Raw genomic sequence first — 14,748 nt, forward strand, 5'->3', positions numbered from 1 at the left:
AACTCTGCTGCTCAGATATTTACATGTGTCACATTTTAACCAGCTGGGTAAATTCATCACATGCTTATCCATTTGACGCCTGTACAAAGTAGGTAGTAGTTACAGCACAAAAAATCAGCCCTTGATACAGTCACTTTTATTGAAGGGTAGCAGTTTCGAAAGAGTAACCACTGATCTTCAATCATTTGACTGTGGACAGTTCCAGTGACATGGAACTAGATGTTGCACAGCACACACCACATAGGGTTCATAATCGTCTCGCGCTAGCCACAGTTCTTTAACTGGAGACTAACAAACCATACTACGCCGTATGGCTGTAACTGCCCACAGTAACATGCTCGAAGATTGGAGGATTATTCTTAAATCTGTAGACTAAGTAAAAGACAGAGACAAATTTTATTTGCAGTAACTAGCACACACTCCACTGCAGAATGGAAATTCATTCTGGAATAATTGTTGGGTTCCAAACAAATACTTAAAAGGAGGTCACAATCATGTAAGAAGTAGAAACTTGCAAAACAAACGTCTGTCTTTCATAAGCCATCTGTGCGAATCATATGACCTGCATAAATGGGAATTTCCTTCCCAAACCAAAATGTTTCCTTGTAGCATCACCTACTGATTATTAACTACTGCACCCTTTGTAAACCTCTAGTCATTATTAGTGCATCTTGATGATCTGAATCATTGCTCCTCCTTTACAACTTTTAATTCTTTCCTCGTTGAGAAAGTCACTACAAGTGTCACGAGCTACTTAAAGTTTCCATTGGAAAGCACACGGATTTTAGGCTCATGATGGTAAGAATTAGCCAACTATTCTGCCTTCTCGGAATTTTAGTCTTGCCAACTGACTTCTCCTTTTGATACTATTACATTTTATTACTTTTTCGACAGGGAAAAACAAACTTGCAAAGTGTGGTTTACGAATAAGAGTAAATGCAACAAAGAGGAAGGCAACCAAGTAGATGAAGACTTACCACTGACTTGCATACTGTTATTACCATACATATGGAAGGGTGCCTCATCAGTCGGCAACAACATACAATTTTCAGGCAACAAAATATTCTACATTGAACAAAATCATGTTAACGCAGTTGTTCAACAATTTCCATTTTATAGTGAACTAGAAGCCAAAGCCAGAGCTTGACACCTAGTGGAGCAGTGATGACTTCCGTATTCTTAATATTTTTTAGAGTCCAAAATGTACAGACCCATCAGTCATCGCGTTGATCTGAAGGCAAGTTTGATAGCATACTTTCACTCAGTACTGTCTGGGTTAACAGGGTACAGTTCATTCAGGACTACAAGGAACTCTGCATCATCAGTCACCAACATTTTAATTCACTTGTGAAACTGAGCAGCCAATGGCATATCACAGTTTGGATGCATCTTTTAAGATGAAAGTTTGTGCCACAGAGAAGACCATGGAATGAATATAAAATGTAATGAGACTTTAATACAAAGCCAATTGAAATCCAAATTGTTTGGGTTTTTTCAGAAAAAGAGGCATTTCAGACAACATTTTGCATTTTTTTCAGTGTTCAGATTTTGCTTCAATGAATACACTTTTCAAAACATGGTATTTTTAAAAAGAATTTTTAGCCCAACAGCAAAAAAGCAAATTCAGATATGAACATATTTTTTACTTTGAATTAAATAAAGAATCAGTACACAAAACAAATCAAAGTTTATTACTGAGTCACTATCTATGTAACTAAGTACCATATTATACAGCAACTTTAACATAATGATTATATAAAATGCCACTCAGTGGGTATACTCTTCACGTAATGTTTGACAGATAATCAGTATCGGATAAGTTAATGGTTATACATACAATCAGTTGCTTAACGTGAAAGTTTGATGAAACAATTAAATTTGTTCAACGGCAGCTGCAACATGGGCAAACAAGACACATGCTACAATCAGCTGCAATTCTTGCAACTGGAAACTTAAGTGAAGTGGCACAGTGATTGGCACACTGAACTCGCATTCCGAAGGATTAAGTTTAAATCTGCATCCAACCATCCAGATTTACACTCCTGTAAATTGAAATAAGAACACTGTGAATTCATTGTCCCAGGAAGGGGAAACTTTATTGACACATTCCTGGGGTCAGATACATCACATGATTACACTGACAGCACCACAGGCACATAGACACAAGCAACAGAGCATGCACAATGTCGGCACTAGTACAGTGTACATCCACCTTTCGCAGCAATGCAGGCTGCTATTCTCCCATGGAGACGATCGTAGAGATGCTGGATGTAGTCCTGTGGAACGGCTTGCCATGCCATTTCCACCTGGCGCCTCAGTTGGACCAGCGTTCGTGCTGGACGTGCAGACCGCGTGAGACGATGCTTCATCCAGTCCCAAACATGCTCAATGGGGGACAGATCCGGAGATCCTGCTGGCCAGGGTAGTTGACTTACACCTTCTAGAGCACGTTGGGTGGCACGGGATACATGTGGACGTGCATTGTTCTGTTGGAACAGCAAGTTCCCTTGCCAGTCTAGGAATGATAGAACGATGGGTTCGATGACGGTTTGGATGTACCGTGCACTATTCAGTGTCCCCACGATGATCACCAGAGGTGTACGGCCAGTGTAGGAGATCGCTCCCCACACCATGATGCCGGGTGTTGGCCCTGTGTGCCTCGGTCGTATGCAGTCCTGATTGTGGCGCTCACCTGCACAGCGCCAAACACGCATACGACCATCATTGGCACCAAGGCAGAAGCGACTCTCATTGCTGAAGACGACATGTCTCCATTCGTCCCTCCATTCACGCCTGTCGCGACACCACCTGAGGCGGGCTGCACGTTGTTGGGGCGTGAACGGAAAATGGCCTAACGGTGTGCGGGACCGTAGCCCAGCTTCATGGAGACAGTTGCGAATGGTCCTCCACGATACCCCAGGAGCAACAGTGTCCCTAATTTGCTGGGAAGTGGCGGTGCGGTCCCCTACGGCACTGCATAGGATCCTACGGTCTTGGCGTGCATCCGTGCGTCGCTGCGGTCCGGTCCCAGGTCGACGGGCACGTGCACCTTCCGCCGACCACTGGCGACAACATCGATGTACTGTGGAGACCTCACTCCCCACGTGTTGAGCAATTCGGCGGAACGTCCACCCGGCCTCCCGCATGCTCACTATACACCCTCGCTCAAAGTCCGTCAACTGCACATACGGTTCACGTCCACGCTGTCGCGGCATGCTACCAGTGTTAAAGACTGCGATGGAGCTCCGTATGCCACGGCAAACTGGCTGACACTGACGGCGGCGGTGCACAAATGCTGCGCAGCTAGCGCCATTTGACGGCCAACACCGCAGTTCTTGGTGTGTCTGCTGTGCCGTGCGTGTGATCATTGCTTGTACAGCCCTCTCGCAGTGTCCAGAGCAAGTATGGTGGGTCTGACACACCGGTGTCAATGTGTTCTTTTTTCCATTTCCAGGAGTGTAGATTCTCAATGATTTCCCTAAGTCATTCCAAGTCAATGCTGGGATGGTTCCTTTGAGACGGGCATGGCCAAATTCCTTCTCCATCCTTTCATAATCCAAGATTGTGCTCCATGCCTAATGGCCTTGGTGTGATGCGACATTAAACTCTTTCATTTTCCTTCCTGCCTTCACAATCAGGACGAACTGACAGTGGTAGGGACAAAGGATCCATGTAGCTATCAATACTGCTACAAACAACAAAAACACTCATTCGTTTCATTTGTGGCATTGAGCACAAATGATAAATAACTGAATGAGACAATCTATCTTCCATTAGTTTTGAACAGCTTTCTATCTGTAATGCTTATAAGTGTAATTTCAGTCAACTTATCCTCCCAGCATTATTTGTTTTCCATTTATTTTCAGTATTTATTCATTCACTGTTGGCAACAACTGTATGCATCGCTGGCATAACAACTTTGATGATATTTTCCCACCTCCATCACTGGCTTAACCAGTGTAATCAGATTTGGAAAGACTAATTTGTGTATCTTGATTTAAATTTTATTTGTTGATGTAAATCTCAAATGAAATTAGCTTTCAGACTTCCCGACCTTTCAGCAATTTCAATCCTGGAAGCAAAAAATTATAAAGCTGTTACAAATTTTCAACTGTTGTTCTACAACTAACAAACACACTTATACCTATAATAGTAACATACTTTTTTATTAGATTATAAAACTAAATGAATCATGGCACAGCACACACACATGTATTACGTACAAATATTCCAAAATATAACTTTGTCTTTAAAAAGTATAAGAAAGGATAGGTTACACAATCTGAATACATTTAAAATTTGACACGTCTGTACTAAGCAGCAAGCTATGAAAGAGGAGAAAGCATTTGCTATTTGACGCTGACTGTACCATCATTTTGTTTTATATCGACCATAAGCTGTTATTCTTTCACATGTATAAAGTGTAAATCCATATTTTTTATGTTATGTGTAACACACATCTTGCACAGTGTCTTATTGCACTGAATATCAGCAAACTGTGTAACAAGCAATGAACATAAATGTCAGAACACTGACTGATACACACAACTGATTCCCTTTATCACCACACAACTGGACAAAGTCTAAGGATCACGGCAAACTTTGCTCTCCTGACCGAAAATCAGGAAAGGCATTCCAAAGAAATAAGCACAAGTAATAATTACAACAGCTCTGTAACTAAATCAGTTCCCAACAAACAAAAAGGGTAATTAACATTAAAGCAACATATTACCCCTAATTGCAAACATTACCTGTCAATTGGTTTACTAAAAGTGTGCAGAGATGAAAATTGTCTAATGCCATATGGCTTTCATAGAAAGAGACTATAGTTTTTCGAGAAAGCTAGTTTGACAAATTGTGAAAATATACTTGAAAACATTACTGGTTGGCTAGTTAGTGTGTCACAATAAAGTGCGGGCGGGCAGATGGGAGGGGCTGGACGCGCGCGCGCACACCCACCCTCCTACCCACACACACTTCTTTAAGAGAGTACTAACTTTACAAAGATATGGGTATGGCTTGCAATACATCATAATCCTGTTACTGGAAGATATGCTATTTCAAGATATACATCCAACATTGGAGAACCTACAATTGATAGTTTTCTTCAGGTGATGATAGTAAAGACAGCATCAAACAGACTTGCATCGAAAGAGCCAACTGAAAATCATTACCAAGGTCAGGAGTCAAAACTTACTTATCACAAGGCAATAACCTCACCATTTGGCTGGCCTAATCCACATTTTCAGTGTCACTGGAAGTTCCCTTCTCAAGACAAACATTTATAAGCAAGATTCTTCCATCACAGGAAAGACCTTGGCTCATGTTTATCCAAAACAAAAACAGACTGGTTCGATGCAGCCTTTTGTGCTAGTCTATCCTGTGCAAGTCTCTTCATCTTTGCAAAATGACTGCAGCCTACATCCATTTCAACCTACTTATTCAATTTGAGCCTTGGCCTCCTCCCTCCATCTACTAGTTTAACTTCCAAACTTCCCTCCACTACCAAACTGCTGATCTCTTGATACCTCAGGAACTGTCCGAAACTGTTACTTATCACAATAACTACACCTTACATAAATCATTTATCTTCATACCATGCACAGGTAGACAACTGAAATGTTATATCCAGTTGACTTTACAATCTGGCAGCAAAAGCAAGAAGAATACAATAAATTATAATACTGGGAAGGCCCATTTGGTCACCTAATATAACGGCACCTTCATCGGCAATAATGTTTCAGACAGGGAGTTCACAGTCCTCTTATGAATCCCCCCCAAAAGACCCTCTTGCTGGAATTTCTATTTTGAATAAAACAGTAATATATTAAGCCATTTTAGTGATAGAAGAGCAAATCGTCTAATGACTTACACTGAGCAATAGTATTTGTCTTAATTTCATGTGATTTTTTAAACACTTTATGCTTATATACAATGAACAAAGTACCATAAGTTATGAAAATTTGTAGGTAACAATGAGATAAAACATACCCCTGAACTTACTAAAGTAATTCTTTTCACAAGAAACCCCTTGAGCGGGAGGCAGCAAAAGGCCAACGATGTTTGTGGCATTCAACGCCCCATACATCGTCTACCATGCAACAACTTTGGCTTAAAGCAGAGCAATGGCAATGGCAATTATAAACAAAGCAAACATTGCATTGCAATATACCTACAACAACACTTGCCAAAGTTTATATTTCATCATAGAGGATTCCAAGGAATTTCAGAGTGTGAGAAAGAAATGGTAGATGAAACATTTGTGTTTCTGTAAGGCAAGTCGGTTTAATGTGTTGTGTCTTATAAGCCCGACTGTGTGGACAATGTGTGTGAGGAATACAATGACGATGATATATGCTTTACAAGTGAAAGCTATACTGAAACCCATATTGAGCCATGTAGTTCATCATCCTAATAGAACAGGGAGCCACAAATCTTGTCTCTGGTGAAACATAGTAAAGAGCAATTTTTGTTGAAGGAGAGGACACTAAAGATAACTAGTAGCACATAAGAGAAGCTACGAATACTCAAGGGAGGACACAGCAAACTGGTTACAAAAACAGGTGTTTGCACAGGATGCTCATTACAATTTACAGGATGTGCATGATAGTGATCTACTACATTATGCACATCAAACTGTGCACGACATAGATTATAGTGATTTCACAGGAAGCAGTGAATGTTTGCTTAACTTCAAACAGTGCTACAGTATTGGAGGATGTAAGATAACGAATTTCAAACAAAGCGTCAACTTAATGATGCACAGAAAACTGCAGAATCAGCCTGAAAATTTGTAGAAGAGATAAACAAACTTAGGAACTTGTTTTCATCTCAGACCAATCAGAATTTGAAGTGGAAGTGCATATGAAAGCAACCTTGGAAATTAGAGGTACCAAGAGAGTGGCATCAAGATCAACTAACATCAATGCCTTAACACACTTATATACAATTGTGCTGATTGTTAATCTGCATGGGAAATTGACTGGAAAGTTATTCATTGCACTGCGACAAGTTGAAGGTGCTCTGCCACCTACGATTCTCTCTTGGCAGGAGTGGTAAAATGGGCATAAGAGAGTTAAAATTAATGTACAAGCACTGCTTTTGGCCAATAGCTGGTCAAAAGAACTTGCTTTGGCTTAATTCCTGGTCCTTGTACAAAAGTCATACTCCTTAAGAGCAAACTATCTGTCCTGAAAAATTTATGATGTTGCAATTCATACCACCTGGAACCACTACACAAATTCAGCCTCTGGGTGTTTTTTTTTTTTTTCCATGCCTATAAAACATATTATCGCACTATACGAAGCGATGCATTACAGTATAGCCAATTTCACGATAAGTTTTGCGACAGACTGTTTAGCATTCGGTTGCATGCCATCACATTCCATTAGTTCTCATCACCCTGTTACTCTAATGTGATTCCACATGCGTTCTTTCAGAATGGATTACGTAGCTGAATGTCCTGCACAGTTTGTAACTACCAAGAGGATCACCTTCGATCTTCATGGTGCAAACATTTGTTATCACTGTGGTGCACCATTTTTCCCCCTCTGTGTTCATGGTGCAAGTTAATGGTTTGTTTTGAACATTTCTTGAATGTTGACAATGTCAATTTTTTGCATACATGCCACTGAAGGTTCAGCTCTGCACCTCCCTCACTTTTTCTGTGCCCTACAGGTGCACATTGTGAGTCATAAGCAGCTAATATTTTTCCTGTCAGAATTGTTAACACAACACTTTCAAACAAGCCTTACTAAAGACTGAACTTGCAACCTGGCACTCACGGAGTTCCTTGTCAATATTCATCAAAGTGTTTTCTCAGAATACCTAAGCACTTCTTCCCAGTGTCTATTCCTCAAATATAGATCTTTTGTAGTCATTGGATGACAAGCCTCATGTAATAAGTATGTTCTGTATCTACAAAATTACCTACTTCATGCCAAAATTACCAATGTTTGAAATGAGACTGATGATATGTGCTTCAGTCGATGTGCATATAATTTAATACCAGGGAGGCAGGAATCCAAATACAAACTTGGTCTGCCACAGCATCTCAACAGACCAGTTTAGATTACAAAGTAGGCAAAACATTTGCCTTACAACATGTGCCAGCAATGAATTACAGTATGTAGGTGACTGGAAAATACTCTGCACATAGATGCATGACATACTAAAGATGTACTTTACTTTGGAATTTTATGGGAAATAGCAGTTCACTATCCAACAAAAGCAGGCTGGGAACAGAGCTAGTTTTACACATGCTAGTTGTCTTCCAAGATCCCCAGGACAAACAGCATCAAAACCTGATGACCTTAGCAAAAGCTTAGCAGATAGGTTCCATTACTTTAGTAACTGAATATTCTATAAATTATTTTCGCTGTAGTCATTTGGCTGCAAAGTATATCATATTTTGCACATACAATGTGTGTGAACAGCTGCTGGGATGTGACATCTGACAATAATTTATTTTTTACCACTCACTGCTTCTACTTCCTCCTGTTGCTCTAAATGGACACTGCACACATCTGAAGAAAGGGAAGAGGCTGTGGTCTGGCACTGTGTATTCGAAAACTAGTGACATGGCTCTTCGCTGTATTCTACTGAATGAAGTGTATATATATTTTTTTAATCTGTTTAAGTGACACTGACTGTGTAACACCTTCACGAGAAAATTTTTTGTAGCAGCTCAGCAAAGATAATTTTATTTTGCTATTGTGTTGGAATTGTGATTGACTGACTACATTTAATTTTTTATAACAATTTTTGTGATTTAGAACCAAAAACTAAGGTGGTATACACAGCACCACTGCATCTCTGTGAGCTGTTAAAAACAATGGTGATAAATGGATTTTACAATTCTCTTTTACGCATAAAAAATAAAACAATGTTTTGTTTTTTAATTTACTTTATTTACAAATATTTACCTTCATGTTTACAAACGCTTTATATTAAATGTCAACAATTTGGTGCCTATAAACAAGTAACATTTCTTTCCCAAACAAATATTCAAAAGAACATCACTTTTTTTTAGTTTCCATAAACTGGAGGAGGTATTGAATAGAATTGGGGAGAAAAGGAGTTTAGTGGCACAACTTGACCAGAAGAAGGGATTGCTTGTTAGGACACGTTCTGAGGCATCAAGGGATCACCAATTTAGTATTGGAGGGCAATATGAAGGGTAAAAATCATGGAGGGAGAGAGATGAATACACTAAGTAGATTCAGAAGGATGTTCTCATATTGAGCTTTTGTAGAACTGTCTGTCTTTTCCAAACTTGGCATATGATCCACTTTTGTCAGTCAACCATGATCTATTACAGAATTTTTTTTTGTTACAATGGTTACTGGACAGTCTATTTGTGGAGTACATGAAGCCACCTATTAACTGTTTTGTGAGTTACAATAGAAAGTTCTTGTCCTTTATTCATTCTGTTCAATACGGTGGCATTTACAATTTAAATGTCTGGTAGGAAACACAGAATCCAATGTCATGACTTACAAGAACATCGGCCCACTGCATATTCTCCAAGTTAGTCCAAGTGATCTATGCCTCCCATTATTATTATTATATGTTGCTACGGCTGTTGGAAAAGTAAAACTGATGGTAGTACCATTCTTGCTCTTCCTTGAGACAAATGTAGTGTCTCTTGAGTAGTCTGAAGCTGTCAAAATAGTGACAGGTTTGTTGTCCATCCATTCTACAGCTGCATTGGCACATTTGCACTGGAACTGAAATTCTCCTCTTTTCAAGGTACATTTTTCTTTCATCACTGAAGGAAGTCCTTTCTGGTTTGCTCTCACAATGCCTACAGAATAGATACCAATGTCAACAGCATTTGCATTAGATTCAAAGTGGCAAAGAAGTTGTCAAATGCTACCATACTGTCACTATGGGTCAGTCTAATGACTACATGCTCTCAGAGTATTTTCTGCAGATCCATTGTCTGATTTTCCTGCATAAACATCAAATTTTGTGACATAGCCTGTCTGAGTCTGCTAAATACCACACCTTGTATCTACATTTGATTGGCTTTAAAGGCATATATCAGTTGATGCCCATTCCTTGAAAGGTGTCATGCTTTCACCCAGTCAGTGCCTTACTGGCAGTGTATAGCTTACAATCTGCTGTTGAGAAAGGTTATAAGAGGTACCCTCTTGGAGGATTTAGCCATTGTCATTTATGTGCACAGTTTCACATACCTTTTTTACACATTTGCATGTCATGGACTTCAATACATAAGGCTGACCTGGGGCACATTCAAACCTCACTGTTGCCTTCTCTTGGCAATACAGCACTATCCATACATATTCATACCAATCCAGGTCTGTAATCCGTCTACAGATAAACCCCTCCAGTTATTTGTCGCCTCAGTCTGATCAGACTGCTGTTTTTGTTTCAACTGCTCTGCACACAGATTTGTCTGCTGAACCACATGATCCAACTTCTCAGTTGTAAATACAGAAATGAAGGAAGTAGTCTCTCTCCCTCTCTCTCTCTCTGGGCTGAATATGGTTCTCCTTACATATCAATAGCAAGCAGTCAAAGACAGCAGTGTCACCTGACCAGTCCTCCTCTTCTGCCAATGGCTCTTCTGTACTTTTGGTACCATCACTTGAAATCTCAATGTCCATAGCATAGGAACCGTTTGCACTACTTTTGATTTCAGATTGTGGAATCAAACATGGATCAGGGTCTTCACACATGTCTGACACTAATTCATCTTCTGTAACTTCACATCACTTTCAGTTTAAGAATCCTCAGGATCAACAGGTAGTGAAAACAGCAATTCCAGTGGTGCTTCTGGCATGTATTTCTTTGTGCAGACTTGCCTCTTGGACATTTTTGCTACAAAAGGTAAGAAAACATTGTGAGACAAACAATAAATAATGACCTAATTTTCAAATTATATTTATTACTGATATTGATGTTTACTTACCATAATTTGAAAACAACCTCAGAATTGTCATTTAAGACATTAGTTACAATAATGTAGCCTGCAGAAATAAAGCCATGTGTTCTGACAACAGTAGTGACCCTACAACAAACAGGCAGCTTTTAAACTCCTGGTGTAGTGTAAACCACAAGATGTCGGGCACATGCAGTGGTGGTAAGACACGTTTCAAAACATTTTGGGATTTTCCTTGTTTGGTGATAAGTATGCTTCCCCAGGACCAGGAAAGATATATTAATTTTGCTGTAATTAAACTCTCCAAGCTTCTTTGAGAAACTGCTTTGGTGGTAAGTATACTTTCCAAGAGCATTTAAATCATTATTTGATAGGACGAATACTCCCCTTGACCCCAAAAGCTATATTTCAAGACATCTGGAGCATACATAGGCCATACAACGTATTCTCATAAAGTAATTAAGATACAGTTAGTGGGAAATATATCTCCCACGGCCCATGAAAGGGTTAACAGAAATGAAAACTTACCTTGGCAGTAAGACTGATAATGCAGCAATCACACATGTCACCCTATAAAAACTTCACTAAACTCAAATCAGCAGATCTCTCATTTTTCTAAGTGTCTTTATAAGCTTTTGTTTGGTGAAAGACTCACCAATGAAAAAAGTGCCAAAAAAGCTTCTGTTTAAATCTTCAGCTTAGATTGAGAAACATTTAATAATATCATGCATAATTTGATTCATATATGTTTATTGCTACTATTAATTTGCAGTAAGTTCATACTTACACAGGTCTATACCTAATTTTTCATGTGACAAATGTCTTGCATGCAACTTAAGAACTGCACCTCGTAAGGCAAACCTCAGATCTAATGAGTTTTCTGAAAAGTTTCAATAAATCTCAAAATGATTCTAGTGTTAGTACTGGATGCTGAAGCTGTGTTAATTGTTAATTCACAATATATTCATTCATGTTCTCTGAACATCCAGTCTCACATTTTAATAACACTGGACATGAAAAAGAAAAGATATGAACATACTGGCAAGTGTAACATTGCCCACTTACAGTGGGGGCACCTGCTATGAGAGCACAACCAATACAGCTAGCCAGTTATGTGAAATTTAGGCCATCCAGCAATGGTCTCATCCTCAGTTGCTGTGCCTGATTCGTCTCTACCAGTGATCTCCAACCTTCACGGCTGTTTACTGAGAATGATTTAAATCTGTGTTCATAGTGTTTTGACTTATAAATGTGTGGCACCAGCAGACTTAATGAAACTTCATTTATTCTCACACTTAGTAAAAGCACGCATCGCTAAGTAGTGCTTGGATTTCATTCATATTCAATCAAGGACTATCTTATAATTAATTCCTATTTTGGTTAGTCTGGACTTCCACCAAGAACTATTACTGTCCTTTTTTGTGCATCAATTCTCAATTTTAATTCGTTTTTATGCAAGTTTGTGTTCAATGAATACTGTTAGCCATAAAGTGAAGATTACAATACACACAACAACAGATATATCAAGTTTCAATTTTGTTTTCCACTCACTATTTTATAATTTTTGTTGAATGAAGTTCTTTGGAACCCATTGCTGTCGACAGCTATGAGGATGGGCAAGAGCACCCACATGTTTCAAATAATAATTGCCTTTACTGCTAGAAGACATTCCTTTAGTTATTACAGTACTTTTGGTCTGGTGGAGCTCCTTCTAATTACTGGAATAATTTTCTCATACCTAAGTGCTTCTAGATATACATCCATATACCACAAGCTACCTTACCGTCTGTGGCAGGGAGTACATCCAGACCCCTTAATCTTCCCCCCTTTCCTGTTCCTATCACAGCTGACACATGGGAAGAACAACTGTCTGACGAGTTCCATATGAGCTCTAAGACCTCTGATTTTCTTGTAATGAGATGTACGAATTGGGTGGAGGGGATGGGGTGAAATTTATATGTTGTAAACTCTTCTTGGAATGTATGCTCTCACAATTTCAACAGCAAACTTCCCTGTCCTTCACTATGCCTCTATTGTAGGGTCTGCCGCAACAGTTTATTGAGCATCTGGCTAACACCCTTATACCAAGTACATGATCTCATAACAAAATGCACCACTCTTTGTTGGATTTTTCTCTCTCTTCCATTAATCCTACTTAGTAAGAGTAGGAGACAAACAGCACAGAAGAATTGACGGACAAGTGTTTTGTAAGACACTTCTTCCACAAATGATTTCATTTCTTTATGATTCTCATAATGATCTCAGCCTGACATCTCCTTTTCCTACTATTTGCTTTATGTGGCCATTCCACTTTAGGTCACTCTGGACAGTTACTCCTATGTATTTTGTGGTAGTTACTGTTTCCAGCGATTTGTCAGCGATAGTGTTATGACATAGTAGTGGATTTCTTCAGTTTAATATGCAATACAGAGTCAGCTGCCACTCCCTGCACCATTTGTCCTCAGCATGTCTTGCTGCATTTCACTCCTCTTCTGGCACAGCAACCTTCCTATAGACATCATCATCACCATCATCATCATCATCATCATCATCATCATCATCATCGCTGTCCAGGAATAGCTTCATAGAATCTACAACATTATCCACTTGATCATTAACCCTTTCACTGCTCCAGACAAAATATACGCTAATCATTTCAGTGCTCCAGACGTATATACACTATTTGCTATAAAAAATACTTACAGCAGTTCCTTGTTACAGTCGTATAGTTGCTTATAACGCCGACAATCGGACCAGCGAGTTGTAGGTAATTGTTGCGCAAGTATGCAGTTTAATTGTTGTAATACTAGGAAATACCTGAACGACTATTGAATGCTGAATTCTCTTTCTCCTGAGTTCATTCGTATCTCTATATTACCTACTTTGAGTACGGCCGTTTCTTCGTTACCGAATAAAATGACGCGACGTTACCATCCGTTTACAGACGACGAGCTGCTGAGTATTCTAAACCAAAGAGACAACGAGTACATCATCATGCCCAATCCAGCTGATTATGGGTGGATAGATAAAGACGACGATGAGCTGGCAGAGAAATCTGTCAACACAAATACAAAAAATTTTTGTCAACCACCAAACGTTGAACCACTAGATGCAAATCCAGATTTTGATGTCATTGTTGATTCTTTCTCCGATTCCCAAGAGCAGCCTGAGCGTATGTCGCAGAAAAATCTCCTAAGAGACACAAAACAGTTGATTTTAGATGGAAAGACTCTGATTTGGACCCCAAAGTGTATAATTTCGATAACAGTGGTTCTGGTTGCAAAATTGTCAATTTAAATTATTTACGTACTGTATACAACTGCTTCCAAGTTTTTTTAGCCATGAAATTGTGAGCTACATAGCTGAGTACTGTAATTTATATTATGAACACCTTTGCAATGATGCCAGTGAAAAATGAAGACTGCGACGTTGGAGAAACACAAACAGTGACGAAGTTTACCGTTTCCTTGCTGTAAATTTTCTGATGGCTCAAGTGAGGAAAAATCAAATAAACAGTTATTGGACCAATGATCAGTTACTGTCTACTCCAATGTTTGCGCAAATCATGCCGAGAGAGAGATATCTTCTGTTACTTAGAATGTTAGATTTTGCTGATAACACTAAGGACCCGGGAGATGACAAAATCCGGCAATTACGTCGAATTGTGGATCACGTAAGAAAAGTACTTCCAGGTGCTTTCTATCCTTCTAAAAATTTGTGCATTGACGAAAGTTTAGTTCTCTCCAAAGGTCGTGTCTTCTTCAAGCAGTACATTCCTTCCAAAAGCCACAGATTTCGTGTAAAATTTCTTGTGTTACGTGATTGTGAGACTGGCTATATTC

At 39.3% G+C, this 14,748-nt stretch overlaps 1 protein-coding gene across 4 annotated transcripts in view; it reads right to left on the reverse strand.

Annotated features, from left to right (window-relative positions):
* Positions 1-14,748, reverse strand: part of LOC126272155 (E3 ubiquitin-protein ligase Topors) — a 92,090-nt gene that overhangs the window by 38,162 nt on the left and 39,180 nt on the right. The gene's annotated exons all lie outside the window — the stretch shown is intronic.

Source organism: Schistocerca gregaria, chromosome 5, assembly GCF_023897955.1.
Source record: "Schistocerca gregaria isolate iqSchGreg1 chromosome 5, iqSchGreg1.2, whole genome shotgun sequence".
Taxonomy (NCBI): Eukaryota; Metazoa; Arthropoda; class Insecta; order Orthoptera; family Acrididae; genus Schistocerca; species Schistocerca gregaria.